This window comes from Tympanuchus pallidicinctus, unplaced genomic scaffold (genome assembly GCF_026119805.1).
Source record: "Tympanuchus pallidicinctus isolate F22 unplaced genomic scaffold, pur_lepc_1.0 scaffold6, whole genome shotgun sequence".
In the NCBI taxonomy this organism is placed as follows: Eukaryota; Metazoa; Chordata; class Aves; order Galliformes; family Phasianidae; genus Tympanuchus; species Tympanuchus pallidicinctus.
Genome location: NW_026294780.1, coordinates 31,544,956 through 31,569,710, shown reverse-complemented (window position 1 = coordinate 31,569,710; position 24,755 = coordinate 31,544,956). Strand labels below are relative to the sequence as shown.

General features: G+C 42.0%; 2 protein-coding genes across 10 annotated transcripts in view; one reads left to right on the top strand and one right to left on the bottom strand.

Annotated features, from left to right (window-relative positions):
• The window catches only part of LOC128092111 (uncharacterized), a 726,933-nt gene that overhangs the window by 540,528 nt on the left and 161,650 nt on the right, over positions 1-24,755 (top strand). The window lies entirely within an intron of this gene.
• Positions 1-24,755, bottom strand: part of KLF12 (KLF transcription factor 12) — a 315,353-nt gene that overhangs the window by 187,879 nt on the left and 102,719 nt on the right. The window lies entirely within an intron of this gene.

The following is a 24,755-nucleotide window of genomic DNA, read 5'->3' as shown; positions in this document are numbered from 1 at the left end:
TTAAAAAGCCTGCAATTATTGCTCAGAAGTAACATTAAGCTCTGTTGACAGCTAAAAAACACCTGTTTTCATAATAAAAACTAAGCTTTCCCTCTTTTTCCTTACACCTTTCCTTCAGTCTCTATTTTATTTCTTCTTGATCATATCCCCTCTGATCAAAAAATTGCTTCTTCCAATAAGCATATGGATGTTTTCTGTAGAGTTAGAAATGCTTGATAACAGGTTTGCAAGATGGAAATGTTCACGTGATAACAAGCAGACTAGCCACCATCATTGCCAGACATGCAGCCCCACTACCAAAGAATCGATCTATTACTCCAGTGTCTCTAACCATGTCACTACAATCCCAGGATCAGTGCACACTTATGTCAAGTTTTACTGCTGTTGGGAGAAACAGCAGTCCCACCTCCCTGCTGCTCCCAGCTTGCCCCCTCAGCTTGCCTCCTCCTCCTGCTGCCACAGGGACCCTGGCACCAGAGAACTGGCAGGTTGAGAACAGCCTTATTTGCCCCAAAAGAAGGGGAATTTTTATTCCCTTTCAGTGCCTCTGATGCCATAGCAAGACTGTGGCTGGTAATGGGAAAGGGGATAGAGGTTGATCCCATGCAGCCAAGATGAGGTAAGAGGATGGATACTGTGCATTGCCAGTGATGGCAACAATCACAGAATCATAATCATAGAATCACAGAATCATACAATGGCCTGGGTTGAAAAAGACCACAATGATCATCTAGTTTCAAACCCCCTGCTATGTGCAGGGTCACCAACCACCAGACCAGGCTGCCCAGAGCCACATCCAGCCTGGCCTTGAATGCCTCCAGGGATGGGGCATCCACAGCCTCCTTGGGCAACCTGTTCCAGAGCGTCACCACCCTCTGTGTGAAAAACTTCCTCCTAATATCTAACCTTAACCTTCCCTGTCTCAGTTTAAGACCATTCCCCCTTGTCCCATCACTATTCACCCTCGTAAACAGCCATTCTCCCTCTTGTTCTTACGCTCCCCTCAAGTGTTGGAAGGCCACAATGAGGTCTCCCCGGAGTCTTCTCCAAGCTAAACAAGCCCAGTTCCCTCAACCTTTCTCCACAGGAGAGGTGCTGCAGCCCTCTGATCACCTTAGTGGCCAATGAAGTGGAGGTGTGAGGGTGACACAAAAGGACAAGGGCAATGCCATCTGCTCGAGTGGTTGGATTCCTGTGCAATCAAGTCATGTTCTGTACTGTCTTCTTTCGTAAGCCCACTAGGATCTGCGGTATGGATCATTCTGTCTTCACAGTGACTGAAAAAAGTTTTCCTGTGTATTTAAATTACACAATTGTCTACTAACATTTGTACAAAACTCCCCATTCATTCAGCGCTCATGATAAATGGCAATCAGTGACCAAGACAACAGGTCCTATTTGTTATTCCACCATCACTGATGGCTGCTAGGTGCTCTGTTTCATTTGGAAGATGCCACTCAGCCACCTTATGTAAAACTTTCTCATTTATGTCCCGTAAGACATCATCAGAGTTCAAGGTTTACAGAATTCCCCATAGTTGTACAGAACCCTATGCTTCACTATCTGAGACCCTGTAGTACAGAGAATCTATTGCCTTTGGGACACCACAAGTGACACTTCTGTTCCCTGCAAGGCACAAGATATCAAAAGTACCTTTTGTCCTTGCAGCCTCTGCCAATGGAAATCCTCCTTCAGATAGAAGTGCCACAGGGTTGAGTCTTCATGAGTATGAAGACTGCACCAAACCAACTGAGCTCAAAGTCAGCAATCTGATTAAGGCATATAATACTGCCTGTGATAAAGCATGGATGGAAGTAAAGGATGACGATGGACACAAAGTGCACACCCTCCCCTCCATACTGTGTATACTACAGAAGTTAAACAACTGAATAACTATGGAAAGCCAATCACAAAGCTTAATTTAAGCTGTGTTAAATACAAACTATGCCAGATGAACAGCAGGAATAATATGCAGGTCACTAATTTTATTTATTTATTTATTTTTAATTAAAAAGGAAGATTAAAGATCTCTGTAGATCCGAAACTAAATCCAGTTCCAATTAGGATCAATGAGATAATGACAAACAATCTAGCTGCATTTAGCTGTACAACAAATGGTCTCTGGTAGCATTATTGGCTTCACAAACATTGTATTTGCCAAGAACAATGCACCTATTATCAGAAATAACCAAAGATCCCACCAGCATTTTCCACACACTGACGTTCCTATGATTTCTGATACAGTTTTAAATTTCAAGGTAGGAAAAGAATAGTAAAGAATTTTTTTAACAATATACCTTTCAGCTAATCAAACCCCAAAGGAATTTAAAAATGGAAGTAGTTAAGAACCAAAGCAAGACTTGCACTAAGAGAATGCCACTTCCTAAGCAGGAGACTTCACGTTCAACAGCTTGGTGCTTTAGAAGAACTTGCCACTTGACACACAGCAGTTGCATAAGTGAGAAGACAGATGCTAATTAAATCAAGAGACTGCCACAAAAGGTCACGTTATTTAATATATTATATTCTTGGGCCTTTAAAGAACACTTAACATATGGCACTTCCATTTTTTATGTCAAGTTTCACAGGCTTTTCTTACATCCTTTATATGATATCTCTATTTATGAAGACCTGTGGAAAGAACTTGAAATACTGAGTGACAAAGCAGCAACACGTAATGCATGTGGGAACTCAGCCATGTTGGGCACACACAACCATGACATGTAAACTGGTCAGATGTACATATATAGCAGTTCTGGTGATAATGGGTTATACTACAGTAGTTCTGCTGAGAAACAAGACTATTAAAACAAACAAAAAAAAAGATATCAGGTTATGGAATGTGTGACACATTCCTTCAAGTGCAGCATGGGAGATAGACTAAGCAATAAAAGACTTCCCATTTTTCAGGAATTCACTTCACTTACACTGAAGACTTAACTATATTGTCTTACCATTTGGGGCAGATGGGTGGGGGAGTCCTAAGTAACACCTCTGTTTTAAGCCAACCACAACATAAAACATACAAACTCATTATAAATCTGTATTTTACATATATAATGAATGACAACGCTGTTGTTTTGAGAGACCTTGAAGCTACAGTGCATACTTGTCTGAGAGCATCAGCCCAACAATGTTTAGATGTTCCCACATGCAAACAGTGAGCAGGGAGTGAGCAAAAACAGAAAATAACACTGTACAACTGAACAAATTCAACAGGAACCACGCAACTCTAGTTTCCCATGTGGGAGTCAACTCCTCCAATTCATCTTGATACCCTTAATTTGTGTTGTTCATCCAAGCACCCACTTGCAGAGCCGAGAAAAATCAGGGTGCTAGAGAATAATTTGTCCTGCCTGCCTTAGCAATGCAAGGTGGTTCACTCAGACACTGCTTTTTAACAGTTAAAATACCCAGCTTACTGAAGAAGAATCCTACATTTCTTACTTGAAACTGCCATGGTAGTGCCAAAACGATGTGCAAAAAAGCTATACGGATGATCTGAGAAGTGAACATTCAGGGATATATAAAGCAGACAATACATTGTTCAGAATGTATTTCAGAATGGTTCAGAAAACGATGAATGAAGTTCAATGATAAACATGAAAATCCTGATTGACAGGGTTACACAAGTGCAATTAGCAGACAATAGCTATAGAGTAAGTGAAAATTAGTCTTCCACATAACACGTACAACTACTACATTGCCACAAGTGTTATGGAGACCAAAAAGCATAAATGAGTTTTAAAAATGAATTAAACAATTTAACAAGGGAGAGTTCATTAGTAGCTATTAAACACGGATAATGAGCGGTGTCCCCCGGGGGTCTGTCTTGGGACCAGTGCTCATTAACATCTTTATCAATGACATCGATGACAGAATCGAGTGCACCTTCAGCAAGTTTGCTGATGACACCAAGCTGAGCGGTGCGGTTGACATGGTGGAAGGAAGGGATGCCATTCAGAGGGACCTCAACAGACTCAAAAGGTGGGCCCGGGTGAATCTGATGAGGTTCAACACAGCAAAATGCAAGGTTTTGCACTTGGGCCAGAGGAATCCCAGGCATCCATACAGACTGGAAGGAGCAGTCCTTGAGAGCAGCCCTGCAGAGAAGGACCTGGGGGTCCTGATGGATGAAAAGCTGAATATGAGCCAGCAGTGTGCTCTTGCAGCTCAGAACGCAAATGATATCCTGGGCTCCATCAGAAGAGGGGTGGCCAGCAGGGACAGGGAGGTGATTGTCCCTCTCTACTCTTGTGAGAGGGCATCTGCATCTGGAGTACTGTGTCCAGGTCTGGAGCTCCCAGTACAAGAAAGACAGAGAGCTGTTGGAGAGGTTCCAGAGGAGAACCACAGAGACTGGAGCACCTCCCCTATGAAGGCTGAGGGAGCTGGGCCTGTTCAGCCTGCAGAAGAGAAGGTCACTGTGCATTGACCTCATTGCAGATTTTCAGTATTTAAAGGGAAGCTACAAACTGGAGGGGAGTCAACTCTTTGAAAGGGTTGACAACTGCAGGACAAGGGGAAATGGGAAATAGTTTTAAGTAGAGGCAGGGAAGATTTAGGTTGGATGTCAGGGGGAAGTTCATTACAGAGAGAGTAGTAAGGTGCTGGAACAGGCTGCCCAGAGATTGTGGATGCTCTATCTCTGGAGGTGTTCAAAGCCAGGTTGGATGCGGTTCTGGGGAGCCAGCTCTAGTACTAAATGTGGAGGTTGGCAGCCCTGGATGTGGCAGAGGGTTCGAGATTCATCATCATTGAGGCCCCTTCCAACCCGAGCCATTCTGTGATTCTGTGAAATACAAAAGTCCAAGTACAACAATGTGCTTAACATCCCCTAAAAACAGCTGACTGGCAGCAGTTCTGTCCAAGGAAGAACTGCTTGACATAGACCTTTTTCATCTTCCCTGTTTTCCTCACCAACTGCAGACCATATTGGAGCATGTGGCCATATATGCCTTCAGCTTTCCTCACCATGGTGGTTACAGTACTCCTGAAGAGCCAACAACCGTTCCACTCCACACAGGCAGATCTAAACCAGAAACTGTACTAATGCACAATATGTTTCACCACGCACTCATATAATAAAGGGTCTGTTTGCTAGCAGTCAGTGTAGGTCCTGTTGTGGATTTTATCACTCAAAATGTCATACCTGGTACACAGCCAGATGCCATTTGGATACAAATCTAACTGAGAAGTTATAAAGCTTTGTCATGTTCCCCAGTAAGAAAACTATGCAGGAGACAATTTGATCAAAATATAAAATGAAGAAGCAGCTTATTCCTTTAATACAGCTTTGTACTTCTTTCCTGTCACAACGAATGACACTGTGAGGGCAGAGTTCACACCACACAGCTTCCACAGATTGAAGACGAGGCTTTTCCAAGGGCTTCTCACAGGAATAACAGATCTGCAGGCGCAGGTGTTCCCTCAAGCTCACCTACTGGCACCACTGCATCTCAATAAGGCTATCTGGTTGCCCACTGTGGAAGTCACCCAGATCATCAAACAAGGTAACGGATCGACAGAACATTTATTCAGGGCTGAAGTATTGGAAAGCAAGAACTGTACTCATATTTAGTGAAATACACAGCGCTGGTATTTCGGTTTTGAGCACATTTCTATTTTTAGAATGCAGAAACTTGACACAGGGTCAACACAGTAAAGATGAGATTACACACACCGGGCATTGAGCTAATTCTTCCTATTAGACACACAAAATTCATTTGAACCTAAAAGAGCAACAAAACAAATACCTGTATTCTGTAAAAGGCACAAGCCTCTTGTTCTTATCAGGGTGCAGAGGAAGCAGTTGTTTTCCATCTATGAATTCTTTACTGACTTACAGGCTGGTTAGCCCAGATAAACTCTCATCCATACATCCTCCCCTGACAACTGGACTCAGATAAGGTTCTCCAGCTCAAACCTGACCACATTAAGATGTTCAGGGCATTTGTAACAAGAGTGCCTTCCTTGGCCCAGCAAAGCCCAACCTTATTTTTCCTGCTCTTGCTGAGCTTATGAGCGATGAAAAGTTCTTTTACTTCCTCAAGGTCAGGCTTGAAGTGGTGAGTTAACAGTGAGCTAAATGATTTACTTGGGAGAAGACACACTCTGAATTCAAAATTAGACCAAGCCTTCAACTGAAGCTGGACCACAATAAATATATTTGTCTCTAGCTCATACAAAGAGGTTTTTTTGCAAGCTCCAGTTTAGGCACTTTAGTGCCTACAGCAAATTGGTAAGTGAATTTCAAGAGATGTCTACAGAAATACACCAACATGCTAAAGATAAACAAAATACTGAGAAGAAGTGCATAATGGGAACAGTCTTACCCACGCTGAAGCTCATACTGAAAAACCATGCATGTTGGATTCAACAAATGCAGATGTTCAAAACCTCTGTGCTGTAAGAAACAGTAACACTGCACTACTGATACCTGTTTTATTCATACTGATTGCTGATTTCTAAAACACAATTTGATCAAGTACCCCCTGCTATTAGCTGATAGCCTCCATTTTTAAGTCATTATACATGCCCAGGACTATCCAATGTAAAACACTGCAATGTTGTGTTCATCACATAACTTCCAGATTCTGCCTGTGCAGCCTGCTGTAGGGAGCCTGCTTTGCAGGGAGGGTGAACTTGATGAGGTCCATTCCAACCCCTACAATTCCGTGAGTCTGTGACTCTGTAATTATTAAGCTTCTTATACAAAACTGAGGAGGTTCTTCATTTCAAGTTCCTTTCTTGGGATACATACCAAGATCACATTAACACTGCAGTATTATTTATTAATAGTGCAGAAAAACATAAATAATGAAAGATCATATACCTAATAAAACTATGCCAAGGGATGTGTCTTGAGCATGAGCTGCTGAGTCTCCTGTTGTTCCCGCAGGCAGCAGGAACAGTTGGTTTGTCAGAAAGAGAGAATATTTTGTGTGGAGTTTGTTTTTTCTTCAAGTCTGCAAGGAAAGGGATCAGACTTTGTGTTTCTTTGGTGTAAACTTGCAAGTCATCTGCCTAGGGGCTTCGCTGTCAGTTTTTATATGAGCAGACACAAGTCACGAGGAGAAACTATTCCCACTACAGCGTCTCACTAACTTGTAGATGAACACAACCTACCTATGGAATATATGAGAGAAGGAAACATGATATAGATCAGGTTTCCCTCCTTGAAATTGTTATGTTTGAAACTACGTGAAAAAAAATAATATTCTCTGCAGAGTGCCTTGGCTCCCAGGAATGTCTAGTTGTAATCAGCAGGGCATCAAAATAAATAATGATACCCTCACACCATTGTTTCTGCTCAGTCATGCCAGGATCATCTTACTGTTTCATGTGAAGATAATGATGCAATAAATCTTAACAGATCTGTACCACTGCATCTTGTTTTTTCACGATGTGCTCCAAGATTTCTAGCCTGCAGATGCATCACCCTCATAAAGAAAGGCCTTGATCTTGCAGTCTGTGTGCAACTCACAAGTTTGATGAACTCCATTACCAGAATAGATGCACACAGGCACTATTAGGGACAGGCCTTGGACGTAGTTCTCCACAATGTTTGAAAACTGCCATTCCTTTGCACACGCATTTCCTCAGTATAACAGCCTTAATAAACAAAACTAAAAAAAGCAGCAGTACACTCTGCAGGGTTGAATGGGAAGCCTTGTATCAGCTTACAAAGGCCGACTGTGCTGTCCCGCAGTTCCACTGTTTCTCACAATGTAACTTAGCAGTCTTTCACTCACCTGCCTCCTTCATCCGTTCAACACCTGCAAACCAGGCAATGAAGCATACCATGCATCTTTCATCTTTGTGGCATGACTGCAAGCATGACCCATGAGCTAGAGTAGCAGATCCAACCCAAAGGCTTATTCTCACTTGTCCCCTTCTGTGAACATCCCTTCATATCTGACTCCTCAGAAAGTCAAAATTCTTGTTATTCCTTTCCACCAGGCTGCTTTTATGCCAGATTGGCAATCTGAACCAGCTCATAGAGGGGTCCCAGAAGTGCCAGCATCAGGCCAAGGATGGCAGGAGTTAAGGAAGGTAGAGGATGAGGATAACAAATAGGACAGCCTTTTCTAAACCACGGTGCACTATGACAGACTGGGTTTCCACTACAGCTAACAGTAAGATTTTTACTACAAGGAATACTAAATCTTGCTAAGATTGGTGAGCAGTCAATTCCCATTCCTCCAGCACAATCCTCAAGAAGGCACTACACTCTTTTATTAAGACAGTTTGCTAACATGTGTTACACTGCCAGAAAAAGTAAAGATCATAATTTAGAACAGCAGCAAAGACAGGTGGGAGTATATCGTAAGCTACTGTCCTGAGGTTTTGCATGTCCGTAAGAGAAAAAACAGAAGAACTGAGACTGTTGAGAGAAAGCAGCAGAGGAGCACAAACCAAATGCATAAATCTTAGAGGGAGCTCATCTCTCCAGAGGTGCTCTGAGTTCCCACAAACCGCGTGCTTCTAGTCCCAGAGGTAGCAGGGTAAGGGCATGAACAGACTGGGAGTGCTGCCCTGAAAACAACACACAATTCACAATGAACTTTGTTTTGAGGGCGTTAGAGGTAAAGCAGTGCAACGGCCTTGCACCGTTGCACTTGTTGCTCCCCCAGTGCAAAGCAAAAATCCAGCACTTCAGACAATGTGGACTATACCGACTTTTTTTCTTCCCCTTTTAATCAAAGATTTTTAGAGATCTGCAGAGCATATCCAAATAGCACATGTTAGACTTACAGAACACCTGGCTAATCAGGGCTTAAAAGTAAGTATTTGTAAGAAACACCAGTGTTAAAATCCTCCTCCTCACATTTCTCACTTTGTGTTAGAAGAGCCAAGAAAGACAAAAAGCAAATATGGTCAAGTTATTTAAAAGATAGAGTCAGAACTGTTAGACTGACTTGTGAAATGCTCATCTGGCTTTCTCAGCTGCTCCACATACAGTCTACACGGGGCTCATGCCAACCTGCAGCAGTGGGCTCAGTATTGGCACCCATGGGCACGATGTGCATGGACACTTCCCAGGCTGGCAGATGGGCACGGCAGAGCCAGGTAAAGGACTGCAGAAATCTCCAGCAGAGATATTCCCAGCACAAGGAGCAGAGTCAAGGTCAATTATTAAAGATGTAACCTCCTTCGGTTTTCTCAAGGTATATTTTTCTCTTAGAATTCCCACTCAGCAGTTATTCATTACCTGTTTTCTCCTGTTAGAGAAATTACTCTGTTGGCATGGTAACATTCCCATCCTGAATTTCTATCCCTGTTCCTCCTTTCAGCTCCTGAGGATGGTGAATATCAACCAATTCATTTCTAGACCTCCGTGCCATTACAGTCCATACTTTATTCCATTTCATGGACTTTTAATTAAATTGCTTCTGACATCCATAGGTGCACGTGGTCATCCCATCTTCTGGCAAACGCTGGAGCTGGGGACTGAGTGCAGTTTCAGGAACACGTGCTCAATTTAAGAAGATACATCTAAACATACAGTGAAAGTGGTCACTAATCAGTTATTGACCTATGTTATGCAAATTTTGAGATTAAAAAATTACAATTCAGAAGAAAAATACAGTGTGTTGTGGCAGCCTGAAGGGTCAACTGTACCCTGGGGAGCAGCAGGCCCAGCACTGACAGCGGGTGAGGGGAGAAGCTGTCCTGCTCTGCTCTGCGCTGTGCAGCATCACCTCCTGCACTGGGAGCAGGGCTGGGTGCCACATTAGAAGGAGGAAAGGAGGGCAAAAAAGAAGATGGAGGGTCTAGAGGGGAAGACATATGAGGAGTGACTGAGGTCCTTTGGTTTGCTCAGTCCAGAGCAGAGAAGCTGAGGGAAGACCGCATGGAGGCTGCAGCTCCTCATAGGGAGCGGAGGGGCAGCGCTGAGCTCTGCTCTGTGTGACAGCGACAGGGCCCGAGGGAACGGCATGGAGCTGCGTCAGGGGAGGGCAGCTGGGGGTTAGGGAACAGGTGTTGCTCCACAGGGTATCCGGGCCCTGGAACAGGCTGCCCAGGGCAGTGGGTATGGCACCGAGCTGTGTGAGTTCAAAAAGTATCTGGACAACGCTCTCAGATGTAGGGTTTGGATTCTGGATGGTCCTGTGCGGAGCCAGGAGTTGCCGATCCATGAGGGTCCCTTCCAACTCAGAATATTCCATAATTCTATGATATTTTTCCGTTCAAATGAAAAGGGCAAGTCCATCTACTGATACTACAGACACCATTTTTCAATAGCGAATTATTTTGTCCTAGGATGCACTCAAAGTATATTTGCTGATGTAATTTGCACTCACCATTAACTACTGGCTAACAAGAAATAACATGCATCTCTTTAGAGATTATAAAGCTTTACATATCACTTGAGTGGAATCAAGAAACATACTAATAATCAGGGTACACAATCAATAAAAAAGCCTATCTCGTACAGGTTTCACAACGTTATTCCATTTAGTATAAGTACATAAGGAATATTTAACATTCACTACTTCCAAAAAAGTTTAGTTTGAGTATTTCATTGTAGATTTCAAACAAATTTAAGAATAAACATTGTATCTGACATGTAATATATTATTTTGCTTTAAAAAGCCAGAAAATTTAATCTGGTTGATTTCTTCTACTCATTTTAAAGACTTTTATACACACCTCAGTGGCTCTAGAGATTATGGCAGCAGTTTGTATAGATCTCAGGTTTAGTCCTGAGTTTAGTCATGCTACTCTGGTCAGATAGTTTTGGCTTCTATTCTGTCCACTGTTTTCAGAGTTTTCTATCATGAAAATTAATAGCACTTTTCATGCCACAGCTACGCAGCATGCTTTAACTTGCAAACTATACAGAACTGAGGATATTGCAGATTCACCACTTTAATCTGTTTATACCTACATTTGAACCTGGGTCTGTGAATAACCTGAATTTAGAAAGAAAAACTTCAAGAAGTTTTAGAGGGTTTTTTATCGTTGCTGCTTTTCCCCCAAGGAATCCTTTCCCAGCTCTGGTTTAGAGCTCAGCCATGTGTATGACTGCAGAAGAGTTAACTGTAGACAGGAGCTTCTCAACTAATGGTCTACAATAAAAACCACAGCCTAGAACACTACTTCTTCCACAGGGGGTCTTTTTTCTCCATAAGAAAAAGCTGTTAGTGACGTTAGCTCTTTAGGTGCTTTAGATTCAACAATACAAAGACATATTTAGTATACAAGCTGTATGTATCCTATGAAGTGTGAGGTTTATAGTCACATGAAGTTGTTACATTGCATTGCTCCACACTGCACAACAGCCACAGGAAAAAAAATCCTGTGCATTTCAGTATGTTCCGAATGGCACAGCTTCTGTCCTCTCCAGAAACCTCAAGACAAGGACACCTTCTGCAATGATCTTTAAAAATCCCAAGTCTGCTCTCCTGTGACTACTGGGGAAGTAAACCGAAAATCTAGCACACAAAACACACTTTGCCACCAACACCTTTATCTTAAACTCTCATTAGTATCAGGATGGCAGTAGGCAGGCACAAGACAACTGAAGGTTTTACAAGTTGTAACTAATACCACAGCCTCCAGTAGTCATAAATGTCTCCATGAAGTTCAAGAGCAGTGATGATTTGCAATTTTAAAGGTTCATCTTTGTTTGCATGGTCCCTAGTATACAGGCTGACAGACACTGAAGGGTGTATCAGAAGTATTATCACTTTATACTTGATTTTCAAGCGAAAATGAAATCACAGAATGGCCTGGGTTGAACAAAACTGCAAAGATCATCAAGTTTCAACCCCCCTGCTATGTGCAGGGTCGCTATCCACCACACCAGGCTGCCCAGAGCCACATCCAGCCTGGCCTTGAATGCCTCCAGGGATGGAGCATCCACAGCCTCCTTGGGCAACCTGTTCCAGTGCGTCACCACCCTCTGTATGAAAAACTTCCTCCTAATATCTAACCTAAACCTCCCCTGTCTCAGTTTAAAACCATTTCCCCTTGTTCTGTCACTATCCACCCTCGTAAACAGCCGTTCCCCTTCCTGTTTATACAGTCCTTTCAAGCACTAGAAGGCCACAAAGAGGTCTCCCCAGAGCCTTCTCTTCTCCAAGCTAAATAAGCCCAGTTCCCTCAACCTTTCCTCACAGGAGAGGTGCTCCAGCCCTCTGATCATCTTAGTGTCCCTCCTCTGGACCTGCTCCAAGAGCTCCACGTCCTTCCTGTAGTGGGGGCCCAGGTCTGGATGCAGTACTCCAGATGGGGCCTCACAAGAGCTGAGTAGAGAGGGACAATCACCTCCCTCTCCCTGCTGGCCACCCCTTTGTTAATGCAGCCCAGGATACAAATGGCCTTCAGGCTGCAAGTGCACACACTATGATTTGTTATTGCATAGGAGAAAAAACTTTTCCATACGAACCAATGTGGTCACTCTTGTGTTTTCATAAAGCCTCATATGGGACTTAAAAAGAATAAATACTAATGTGTGGAGCAGTGGCAATCACTAGTAGCACCACTGTATTGACCTTTAAGTAATGGAATTCAAGACTCTTAACTGAGTGAGGAAAGGAAGATAACAACAGAGGACTGCTCAGATCAGTCTAGACCCTGGAGTATGGTAGAAGAGAGGTTTTCAGGGAACTACATAGGACCTCACACAAGGCAGCAATAAAAGAGTCAGGTGGTACAGGAAATGTGGCAGATCTTCAAGGACAATATCAAAGTGCAAGACTAGTGCATTCTGCTAACCAGAAAAGCAGGAGACTGGTTTGACAAATGCAGAACCAATGGTGAAGCTCCAGTGCAAAGAGGCAAGAAATATGACAGGAGGTGGAAGCAAGGAAGCTAAAAAGAATGAGCAAGGAAACATCATGCAGGAACTGCATGAGGAAGGCCGAAGTTCAGACTTGCAGGGGATGTCAAAAGCAACAAGAAGAGATTCTACCACAATATCTGCAGTAAAAGGCTGGACAAGGAAAATATGGGTCCGTGCTGAATGGGGCGTGAGTTACTGACAGTGAACATTGGTGAGGTTGAGGTACTTGACGCCTTCTCTGCTTGAGTCATCACCAGCATGGCCTACTCACAGGTCTCTGTGCTTGGAGGCAGGGTTCAAGCAGTAGTACCCCTTGCTGTGACTAAGAACCAAGCTGGGGATTACTTGAGAGAACTGAACTGAAATAAGCTCATGGTTGTGTTGATGGTTGCTGAGGCAGCTGGCCGAAGTTCTTTTAGAGCCCTCGTCTACAGTGTTTGAAAGGTCACGAAGACAGTGGAAGATCCCTGGTATCTAGAAGAAAAATTGTTCCTGTTCTCTGTGAGCACATTTCTGGGCTCTTTGAAGGTTAGGAAGGTAACAGGAAAGATTCTGCATGAATTCACCCAGGATTTGATATTGCTAATGGTACCCAATCTTGCCTTTCTTTCCTCAGTCAACAGTCTCTTCACTAAGAAGGCCCTGTACCACAGTACAACACGTAAGTTCTCAATTAAGGTTTTACCATTTTACATTCACAAACAGATGTTCAGTATTGATAGAGCAAAACAAGAACAGAAATCTAGTGTAAGGAACATATAAACATTTGGAGCTACCAGGCACCCAATACCTGAGAACTATGAAACCTGCTTACAACCAAACTGTAACTAAGCCACCTTTTTAACAGAAAATAATCAGAGAAAGAGGCAAATGATGTGGAAAGACACATACAGAATTAGAAACATAACTGAGTGTATCTGTAATTCAGAGAGGAGAGAGCGATGCTGCTGTTTTTCAAGGTCAAACTGATGTGACTACTAGGGAATCTCCAGCAACTCACCAACAGCCATGACAGGAGTTCTACAAACAACAGCATCTCTGATGATGATCAAAGCTGAAATCTGTTATAATATTGATCTCTAGTGCAAATTCTGAAAGTAGGAGACTACAAATGGCAAAGCTGCCTAAGGAGGTGGAATGTAGGTGGCAGCAGTTTGCCTCTACACCCACGTGGCTGATATAATAGAATCATAGATTTTCTCAGGTAGGAAAAGACCTTAAAGATCATTGAGTCCAACCACAGCCTAACCATCCTGCCCTCACTCTAACAACCCTCCATTAAATCATGTCCCTGAGCACCATATCCAAACAGTTTTTAAACACATCCAGGGATGCTGACTCAACCACCTCCCTGGGGAGCCAATTCCAGTGCTTCACAACCCTTTCTGTAAAGAAGTGTTTCCTGATATCCAACCTAAACTTACCCTGGCACAACTTGAGGCCATTTCCCCTTATCCAGTCACCTGTCACCAGTGGGAAGAGATGAGCCCACTCTCCCTGTAAGCACCCTTCAGATACTGAAAGAGAGCAATAAGGTCTCCCCTCAGCCTTCTTTCTCCCAGACTAAACAGCTCCAGTTCCTCCAGTTGCTCCTTGTAAGACATATTCTCCAAGGCCTTCGTAAGCCTTGTTGCCCTTCTTTGGACCTGCTCCAGCACCTCAATGTCCTTTCTGTACTGAGGTGCCCAAAACTGGACACAGTACTCGAGATGAGGCCTCACCAGAGCTGCGTACAGGGGCAGGATGACTTCCCTAGTCTACTCACCACACCATTCCTGATACAAGCCAGGATGCCATTGGCCTTCTTGGCCACCTGGGCACACTGCTGGCTCATATTGAGCTGACTGTCCATCAGTACACCAAGCTCCATCAGGCAGCTTTCCAGCCACTTCTCCCCAAGCCTGTAGGGCTGCCTGGGAATGTTGTGTCCAAAATGTAGGACCTGACACTTGGCCCTACTGAAACTCATACAGTGTACTCTGGCCCACTGATCCAGTCTATCCACGTCCCTCTGCATTTCTCTCCTCTGGCAGACCAATAGTCCCTCTCAGCCTGGTGTTATCCGCACATCCACTCTAGTAAAGTGGAGCAGAGGCAGCTGAAAGAGGAAGGGCTGGAAAGGCTTTCCATGAACAACCCTTATGGAGGTCCTGCTGTCCTCCATCCATTGCACCAACTCCACAAGAAGCCCATCACTCCCTGCCAACCCAAACGAGCTCTGGCTTCATTGCAAGAGCCAGGTGCAGGGCCTGGCGCAGATGTGCATGGGGTGAGCCCACATGGGGCTCTCATAGGCCTCCCCATGCTCATTAGTTTGGGCTCCATGTTTGGTCAATGGCCTTGTCAAATAGCAAACACACACACAGACCTGGAGGAGAAGATGAACGTCGCCTGTCACTGCTGTTGTTTTTAGGGCTTTTTTTTGGCCTGTCATTCTTGTGATATTCTGACACATTTAGGCGATGCAACCAAAAAATAACGTTTGTAAAACAGTGTCTGTGAAAGAAGATGCCCCTAAATAACAGTTTATTAAAAACTCATCCTCCCAGCATGACAGGGGAGGAAAAATCACAAAAACAGGATCCTTAAAGTAATTTATGTAAGGGTTCATCTCCACAGAGAGAAATAGGGAGAAAGCCAATAATGCTAAAAAATATATAGCTCTTTCAGTATTTCCCAGCAGGATATGAAGCAAGAGTAAAATATAGATTAAAAGGACTATTTATAAGGCAACCTCAAATAGGAAAAAAAAAAAAAAGTTGAAAGAATATCAAAAAACAAGTATAAACTAGAAGTAATCCCATCTTTTAACAAAAACAAAACAAAGATTAAAATAATGTTGGCAATATCATAACATAGTGGCTCATACTGATGAAGTGTTCTGTCATACTGTAAATTACTCAATTATGCTTATTTTTCTTATGCTAACGAGTATATAATAAAGATGTAATAATAATGTACACTTTCACAATAGTTCTCACTTCAAGTATCTCAGTGTTCTTAAGGAAACAAAGTATAGCAATTACCCAAGTGAGAATGAGGGATACAGAGAGATTTCACTTCACACTGAGCCAACACAAAGGAAAAGAACTACAGCCCAGTCACTTCAGTTCCTCTTCCACTCTCAACATACAAACACGCTCTGCTGATCAAAACACAGACCACTAGAATGAAGTGACTCTAATGAACATTAAAAAAATCAAATTCTCTGCAGAGTAGAACAAGATGAAATGTGTTAACTTTTTTTTTTCATTTCAAAATGATTATTAGACTTTGTATTCACAGTTATTTCTCTGATACGTTTGAATGGAAAACAAAGGAAATAAAGACCTCTGAAACATGAAGACCATCCATCCATCAGCAGATGCCATCAGCAGATGTTCATTAACCTGTGTGCATACATAACACACAGAGGTAAACAGGAGGCAATATAAGGTAACTTTCTAGTTAATAAAGGAGAGATTACCTACCTCACCTTGATCATTTTCTACATAAGAACATATTAACCATATTTTGGAATGTACTACATTTCAGTGCAGTAGCAACCTGCAAACTACAGATGCCCAACCAAGTATGTCACAGGACTAGAAAAGTAACTGCCTTTTAGATGCCAATGATTGTGACTGTTTTGCATGAAGTCTAAAAATCATATTACTGTATCTTAGAACTGTTTCGCACTGCTACACAAAAGTAGAGAGGTCTGTTTAGTTAAATATGTAACAAGTATAACAGGATTTTAGACTACAGTTGGCCTACAGAATACCTCGTACTCCTTTGAGTACAGCATTGACACCTTTCTGTCAGGATACGAAGATCAAAAATCTGCACCTTGCTGGTTTCCTAGTTAAGATTCCAAACAAGACAAAAGTGACAGCTAAGTTGTGGATGCCGAATTCCCAGAAGAAACATAACATGGAGCACACAAAACCATCATTAGAATCGGAGTTATCAGGGGAATGACATAAGGCTACATACCATCCAACTATGTACTCTTATGTCACATATATATATATATTTACATTTTAAGCTATTGTCTAATGCACTTAAGGTAACACTGATCTTTTACAACTCTATAAAAACAACTCTTTTCAATCCAAAAAGACGATTCAGAAATTCACAGTAATAGACAGACAACTGGTATGCTCCATGGTTGTTCTTCTTTACAGCTAGTGCTTCTCCGATGAATAAATCTTTGAGATTCCCATCATAAACTCTAGTAGCAGAGAAGGCTGAGATGTCATACATTATCAAAAGAAGCCGATTTCAAGGTGAGCTCACAAAATGATTGACTGTGGATAGAAGGCTATAACCTCATGGTGGACTTCAGGATTACACTCAAATCTGACTTCCTTTTTCCCAAATACAGTGTGTTTTTTAGATGCACTGTTTTTCAGTCGTTGCTGTTTTCTTTACGGCCAGTACATGAAGCTGTTAACAATTTTATATATTTAAGGAATAATATTCTGCATAACAATTTTACTATGTGACTGTAACAACATTCAATTATGCTCATTTCTGGGTAATATCAAACATTCCGCTTGACATTATTTCCATCTTTCTCTGCTTCATCCCTTTTTAGACCTGCTACTGCACTCCTAATTTGCATGATCATTGTTATCTGAAAATATCCATTGAAAAGAAGTCTAAACACATCTTTTGATCGATTAAACCAGAGATAATCAGAGACTGTCCACTTATTATTTATTCATGCAGTGTCTAGTGCAATGAAATCCTCATCTCCAGCTGAAAATCTACACATTACTACCATGCATATAGCAAACAATACTAGGTAGAACAAGGAATGTATTCCCTGCAGTGCTCTATAACAGCCAACTTACCTGCCTAGGAAAATAAAGCAATGGCAGACAGTGGTCAGTAAATTAAGTCTCATAGGATCTAAGATCCTTCTCTTAGTGAGAATTTTAGACAGCATGATACATCTTGCAATCCCACCTGCATTTTACATTTGTAAACTTGGTTAACTTGGCTAAAGGCTGTCAGGCAAGTGTGAAAGTGGGTGTGCTGACTGAGCTGTTTAAGCTCTCATTTCCTATTAATCTTGGACTGATCACCTTTCCACAGTACTGTTGCATCTGATCCTGGAGGGAAAAAATCCCAGACAAATAAACCACAGTTGGTGCAACCATGGTGTAAATTGGTTCTCTATTCTACATAAGTGGAAGGGCTGATCTCAGAAGGAATAAGAAATGAGCTACACCATAATCATGCAGGCAATAATTTGGCAAGGTTGCAGAGGAGAAGTCCATTTGTGTCTAAAAAGCAGTGAAGGTGTCTAACAATGTTGTTTGTGCTGGATTCTGCACATAGGATGGGGCAGCCCTGATTGTACGTACAGACTGGGGGATGAGAAACTGCAGAGCAGAAAGGGATCTGAGAGTTCTGGTTAACAACAAGTTGAATATGAGTTAGCAGTGTGCCCTGGCAGCTCAGAGGGTCAACACCACGCTGGGAAGCAGCAGGCCCAGCACTGACAGCCAGGTGAGGGAAGGGGTTGTCTTTTTTGCTCTGCGCTGCGCGGCCTCACCTCCTGCCCTGGGTGCAAGTTTGGGTGCCATAGTGTAAGAAGGACTTAAACTAGTTAAGGGCATCCAAAGGGGGACAAAGAAGATGGTGAAGGGTCTGCAGAGGGAGACATACGAGGAGTGGCTGAGGCCCTCGGTGTGCTCAGCCCAGAGCAGAGGAGCTGAGACCTGATGGCGACTGCAGCTCCTCACAGGGAGCGGAAGGGCAGCTCTGAGCTCTGCTCTCCCTGAGAGCAGCGACAGGGCCCTAGGGAACAGCATGGAGCTGTGCCAGGGAAGGGGCAGCTGAGAGTTATGGACAGGGTCTGCACCAGAGCGTGTCGTGCACTGAACAGGCTGCTCAGGGCAGCGGCCAAAGCACAAAGCTGAGGGAATTCAAGGAGCATCTGGACTACGTATGGTTTGGATTTTGTGTAGATCCCTTCCAACTCAGGATATTCTACGATTCTGGGTTGTGATCATATTGCCTGAGCACAACAGTGAAGGAAGATATAATTGCGTTTTCTTGTCAGGAACCAGTTTAGGTATGTCTCACGCAGCACTGCATCGTGCCCCATCCTTATGTCCTTACTTTTTGCTAGAATTAGATCTTGATCTCTTTCTAAATAATGTCAAATTTACGGCTCTGTAGGGCAACTAATGAATCACACCAGCTGTATTTCTAACACTTCAATGACACTCCTTGCGTATGGTCTCTTCCAAGATGAAGAAAAACAAGAAAAGATGGCAAGTTTCCTTACAAAATATACTGATAAACGTGCACTGCCCTCATGCTGCTTGATTCCCCAAAACAGTAGTGCTAAATATGAAGTATCATTTTAGCAAGAAAAGATAAAATTATGCGGAAGAATCAAGGACTCATAAATTACAGCACTGAATACTACAAGTATGGTTTCTTCTAACAATACAAAGATGTTTGTAAGGAAAATGAATCAATATAAACAGTTTCTCTATGCAGTCGAGGAGCAAGCTTTGCTACTGACACACTTCTCAGCAGAATTTCAATAGGTGATTTCAGATGACTTTGAAAATAGAAGAGATTTCTGTCACTCCCATCCAAGCACAACAGATTTCTGTATACAACTTAAGCATTCATGGCTTTCTTCAGACCTGATAGGATAATTTGGCAAGAGGCACAGAACAACACTGGCCTGTTAAGGGGTTTTGCCGTTTCAGTCATTGTTTTCATAATTCAGCCATTATAAGGCATTGGAATGCAGATTTAGAAGACGAATTCAGAATAATCTTCCAACAGAGATCTGAGAGGAGACAGTGCAATCACAGCAATGGATGAAGCTGAAGGTCCAGAAACAAAAAGACTGACGAAAATTAGAAGTGTGTTATTCTCCATATTTGAGGATTAATTCATGGACTTACTCCACAAGGGCTTATGGTCTGAATCTGTAAATACTGAAGGAAGTGTAACTTCATGTGCCTGCATGAGACACAACAGTTTTAAAAAACTGGTCTACATCTGCAGCAATGGCCACCAAAACATCAAACTCAAGGCAGCCAACATCCATCCTATCTTCTTGATAGTAGACATCAGTTAATGAATCCACTGTCTTGTTTGTATTACTATTTAAATTAATGCAGCCTCCATTTTTACAGTGAGGACCATTGCTTTCTAAATCAGTTTTTGGCATAGCCAAATAACAAGTATTTATTTCCACCTACACCAATTTAGGCCGAGACAGTTGTCTTTGTGTCTTTCTTTGAAGGCAGTTACTGACATGCAAAGATGTTACTGCAGACCAAAAGATCTAAAGCTGCAGGTCGTGGGAGGATATTAAATGATAAGCAAATTCACATTTCTAAAGTAATTCTACCAATTTATTAGCAATGCCAGCTCCCGTTCCACAGTAGGGGAGGTAATAACGAAGACTTGTTAAAGGGCAATGTGATATCTTTTATGTAATGTCTTTTTTAATTTGTGATGAAGTCATTAAAGCAGCACTGTATCTTCTTGAAGCTTCAAACAATAGTCGGCATTAAATCTCCTGTGCAAAATTAAGGACAGTAGTTCACTGGGAAAAATAAGCATCTGTTCTTGCTAATGCTAATGGCCTTCTAAAAATCATTAAACTATTCTAAATTGGCCATGATAAAACAAAGCAAAACTGTTTTAACTTCTTCCAAAGCAAAGAGAAAATCCATTTTCCTTGCAAATACTTTGTTCCAAATTTGCTCAGTAACCTGGTACCCTGTACTTCATAAGGCATTTCTTTCTTATGAAGTTGCCTAAATCTCATTCACCCACAATCGTTTGGCTTCTTAAATCTGCATTAGTGAAAGCTTCTCTTTACTTCATTGACACAGTCTGCAGACCCTGAGTCACGACCATCTCTCTCTACTCACGGGCTTGAAGGAACTGGTACTTCAGTCATAGCTGAAATACAGTTTTTAGCTCCCCAGTTTCTTACAGCTTAACAAGAAACTTGTCTATTGTGCCGTGGAACCAGCTCACATAGCTTTGTTCTACGCTTACCCTGAAATCTTAGTTGGCCTACACTTTCTTCTCTGTTGTGTCCCTTCTGCTGTGTTGCCTTTTAAATACAAATTTAATTACTCTATATACGTAACATTTCTGCTGTAGAAGTATACTTTCTTAACATTGCTGTGCAGAGATGTCAGCTCGGGTTTGAATATAGAACACCCTAGCACAATGCAAGAAACAGACATATCATGAAACAAAGCAAAATCAAAGATCTCATAGCAAGACAGACAAAGATCTTGGAGTTCAACGCACAGACAGTAAAGAACGACCTCATACTTCACCTACCCTGCAAAAAGATCAAGGTCCCCAAAAAGAAAACAATGGATTGACTCCAAACACATCGGAAAATGCTTAGTCTCAGGTTTAATTAATTGCTCTGCCCTGGTTCACAACTGGAATCTCTATAACAACCACATGTTGTCAAGGGCCAGCATCAGGTGAATACCAGGTTACCCAGAGCAGAAGATGGAAGACAAATTTCTAATGGAAGTGCATGTGGACAAGTGGTGCCTCCTTCACCATAGCCATAACCTGGGTCTGTTCAACCTAAGAAGACTGAGAGGTATCTGATAAATGTTTATAAATACCTAAAGGGAGGTGGGTAGCAAATGGATGAGGCCAGGCTCCTCTTGGTGGTGTGTACTGACAGGACAAGGAATAATGGCCTAAAACTTACACAGGAAGTTCTGTACTAGTATGAGGAAGAACTTCTTTATGATAAAGGTGACAGTGCACTGGGACAGGTTGCCCAGAAAAATTGTGGAGTCTCCTACGGAGATATTTAAGACCCTTGTGGACATCTGCCTGTGCGACCTACTGTAGGGCACCTGCTTTAGCAGGGGGGTTGGACTCAATGAGGTCCTTTCCAACCCCTGTGATTTTGTGATTCTCTGATTTGACCGAAATAGGAAGTATGAGCAACTTCAGGTTCATACCAGTTTTTGTCTGTTTAAGGAATGGGGTTTTTTGCCTTCTATCGTGCTTCTGCTTTGCCAGAGTGGGAGTAAAAGGAAATGGAACGTTACTGCTTTTTGAGCTTTTTTTTTCTACCTTGTCACATTGCTGCAGTGATCACTACATGCTTCAGCTACATTGCTACACAGCAGTATTTTTTACTGCTGTCAATAGGCTGGGAGATTACTACTTCACAAACACTGAGGACAAGCATGATTTTTTTTAAATACGCTTTTAAGTCCCATATTAAACACATATTGTTTAATCATTACACACATCAAATTATAAAATAAACTGAAACTTAGTAGTGCACCCTCAAATGCTATGGTTATGTCATCTCCTGAAGTCATCTGCCTAGCTGGCACTTTACATTTACACTTGCAATTCCCACTTGAAGCAATGATGGAGGCATTTAGCTTACTCTCCTTGTGGCCTTGGAGTTGTACCCAGAAACACAGGGGCACCTTCTGGCTCCTGCTCTTTGCTAGTAATTCAGCACTGGCACTGAATGACTCTTGAGAAAATCCCCATATCTTTTCTTCACCTGCATCATACACTGCACTCCACAGGAGCATGAATGCAACAGGGCACACTGGCACAGAAGCAGAACTTTACACAGTTCCCACCTGCCATCATTCCAAATGTGTCCACTTGCATCCATGCAACAGCTGCCCAGTATGCAATTAAACTCTCCTCTACCAGTTGCTCTCTCCCCAGGCAAACATTTCAAAAGCCAGGACAGCAGAGGACTGTCTGGGGGTCTCAAACAGCACTGCATGCATGGCCAACCAATATCCAAAAAAAAGAAAAAAGCCCTTTCTGTGAATCCCACCGTGGAGGTTAAGAACCAGAAGCAACAGATAACCAAGGCATAACTAATACAAAAACACCTTTTCTGGATGATGGATTCATAAACCCTGCAAGGAAGTTTTCAGTATGGCAGATAAGAAACAGTCACACATCCTTGGAACCTGCAATTAATTTAATGTTAATTTCAACCTATAACCAATAATGAGATAACCAAGCAGTAACAGCTAAGAGCCAGTTGTCTTCCTAGAGAGGTTTTAGAGCAGTTTGCATCCAAGATGATGAAGCTTTGGCTTCTACCTTTAAAAAGATTCAAAAATGCTATCCCAATTTGCCAAGTTTTCAAAGTAGAAATGCCTCCCTGAACTCTACCACACTGCAATAAGGTGCAACTACATGGACTTCAGACACCGAAACAACACAAGAGGAGCTATTTCAAATTCACACTGCACAGATCACACTTCAGATCCCACCCCACTCTTCCCAGTTATGATATTCACCTTCCCAAACAGTTTCACAGCACGCGTCTTTGATAATCCCAGCCTTCAAACACTTGTTCCTGTTATGTCTACAAACATCTACATATTCAAAACAGTCTCTGAAGCACACGCTAAACATCTGTTTCAACCATTTTCCTCTTTAGAGTTTGAGCTGTTTCCTGGAAAATTGCCATCCTAATGGCCAGTTCCTCAGTTAGCAAACTGGAGAATTCATCTTGTATTTATTGATTATTCCCTAATGAAGAGTCATAAAGGTGCTGGAAAATCCTGACCAGACATTTCTTAATTAGTATCAAAGCACATAAAATCTCAAATCAAACTGAGCTCTTTGTCCAAAGTCTCAGTCACTGGAAAAGAAAGAGATGAAATCATTTTCTGCTTACACAGAAGTCTGTACATTTATATTAAAAAAATAAAATGTAAGGAAATTAATAAAACTATATAAATTACTCATTTCCTTCCAGTTTCTAAGACGCCAAGTAGGTCTTCCAGAATGAAATCACACTTTACTGAAGGAAGCATTCTTCCTGAAGGGACCAGCTATATCTATCACGTACAGAACTTACTGTAAATGAAAAACAAAACAAAACAATATAGCATTTGCCTTCTGGAGAATATGAAGATTTGTATTACATATAAAGACACAATACAAAGCATCCAAAGTATTTTAAACTACCTCTAATGGATCTGTCTTTCCATCACCGTGGCTTATAAGACAGTCAAACTTCAGTGTTCTCTCAGCCTTTGCTGGGCTGGTATGTTTTCTGATGGTACTCTTGAGAAGACATAGAGATGAGCAAAAGCGCCCTTAAATGTCAAGGTTTTTTGCTCAAAACAAGCCTCAAGAACATTCTGAATAACTGATGTCTCCTAGCAAGTCTTTCAGGTTAAGCCATCCTGAAAGTTAATTCCTTGTCTTCCATATCATTTAAGTTCTCAATTAAATAACCGAGAAAATAGCAGGAAGGAAAAAAATAACAGAAGGAGGCAAAAGCCCATCCTCACATGGCAACAACTGCTTCTTTTGTTATTCTCTGCTTGTTGAATCCGGAGTGGGAAGGTGGCTAGAATTCTTCAGCATAGCATAAAAGGCACACAAGGGAATAAAGACTTCGTGACAGAACAAAACCTCATCTTGTTAGTATCTATAAACATCCCCATTAAATTTAGATCTTCTCATGACAGTCTGCAGTCCCTAATGTAATTATTATCACACATATAAGAAAATGCCATGCAAAGCCAAAACTTCAGTCACCCATTTTCCTAAAATCTACCACTCTAACACCAAGTGTTTCCTCTGCAGAAATTCAGAATTGTATTCATAGGGTCAGTTCAGTACTCAGCAAACTCCACAACACTAACTTTAACCATATGAAGCTTCCAGCCCCTTATCACAACAATAAACAAATATATTCCACCCTAAAGAGCAGTTCTACACAGTTTTGCAAAAATAGTAAATGAAATAGGACAAGCTTATAAAGGACAAATCAACCGTGCTAAGGCAAAGAATGCAAGAAGGTAGAATAGCAAAAACTTGTGGGCCTTACTGGATATAGGAATTTGGCTTCTTTGCTGCAATCCATTACTTTTCTCTATTCTTCAAACTGCATGCTTTTTGGTAGTCTTATAATTACACTGTAGAAAATATCTTTGCTAAACCA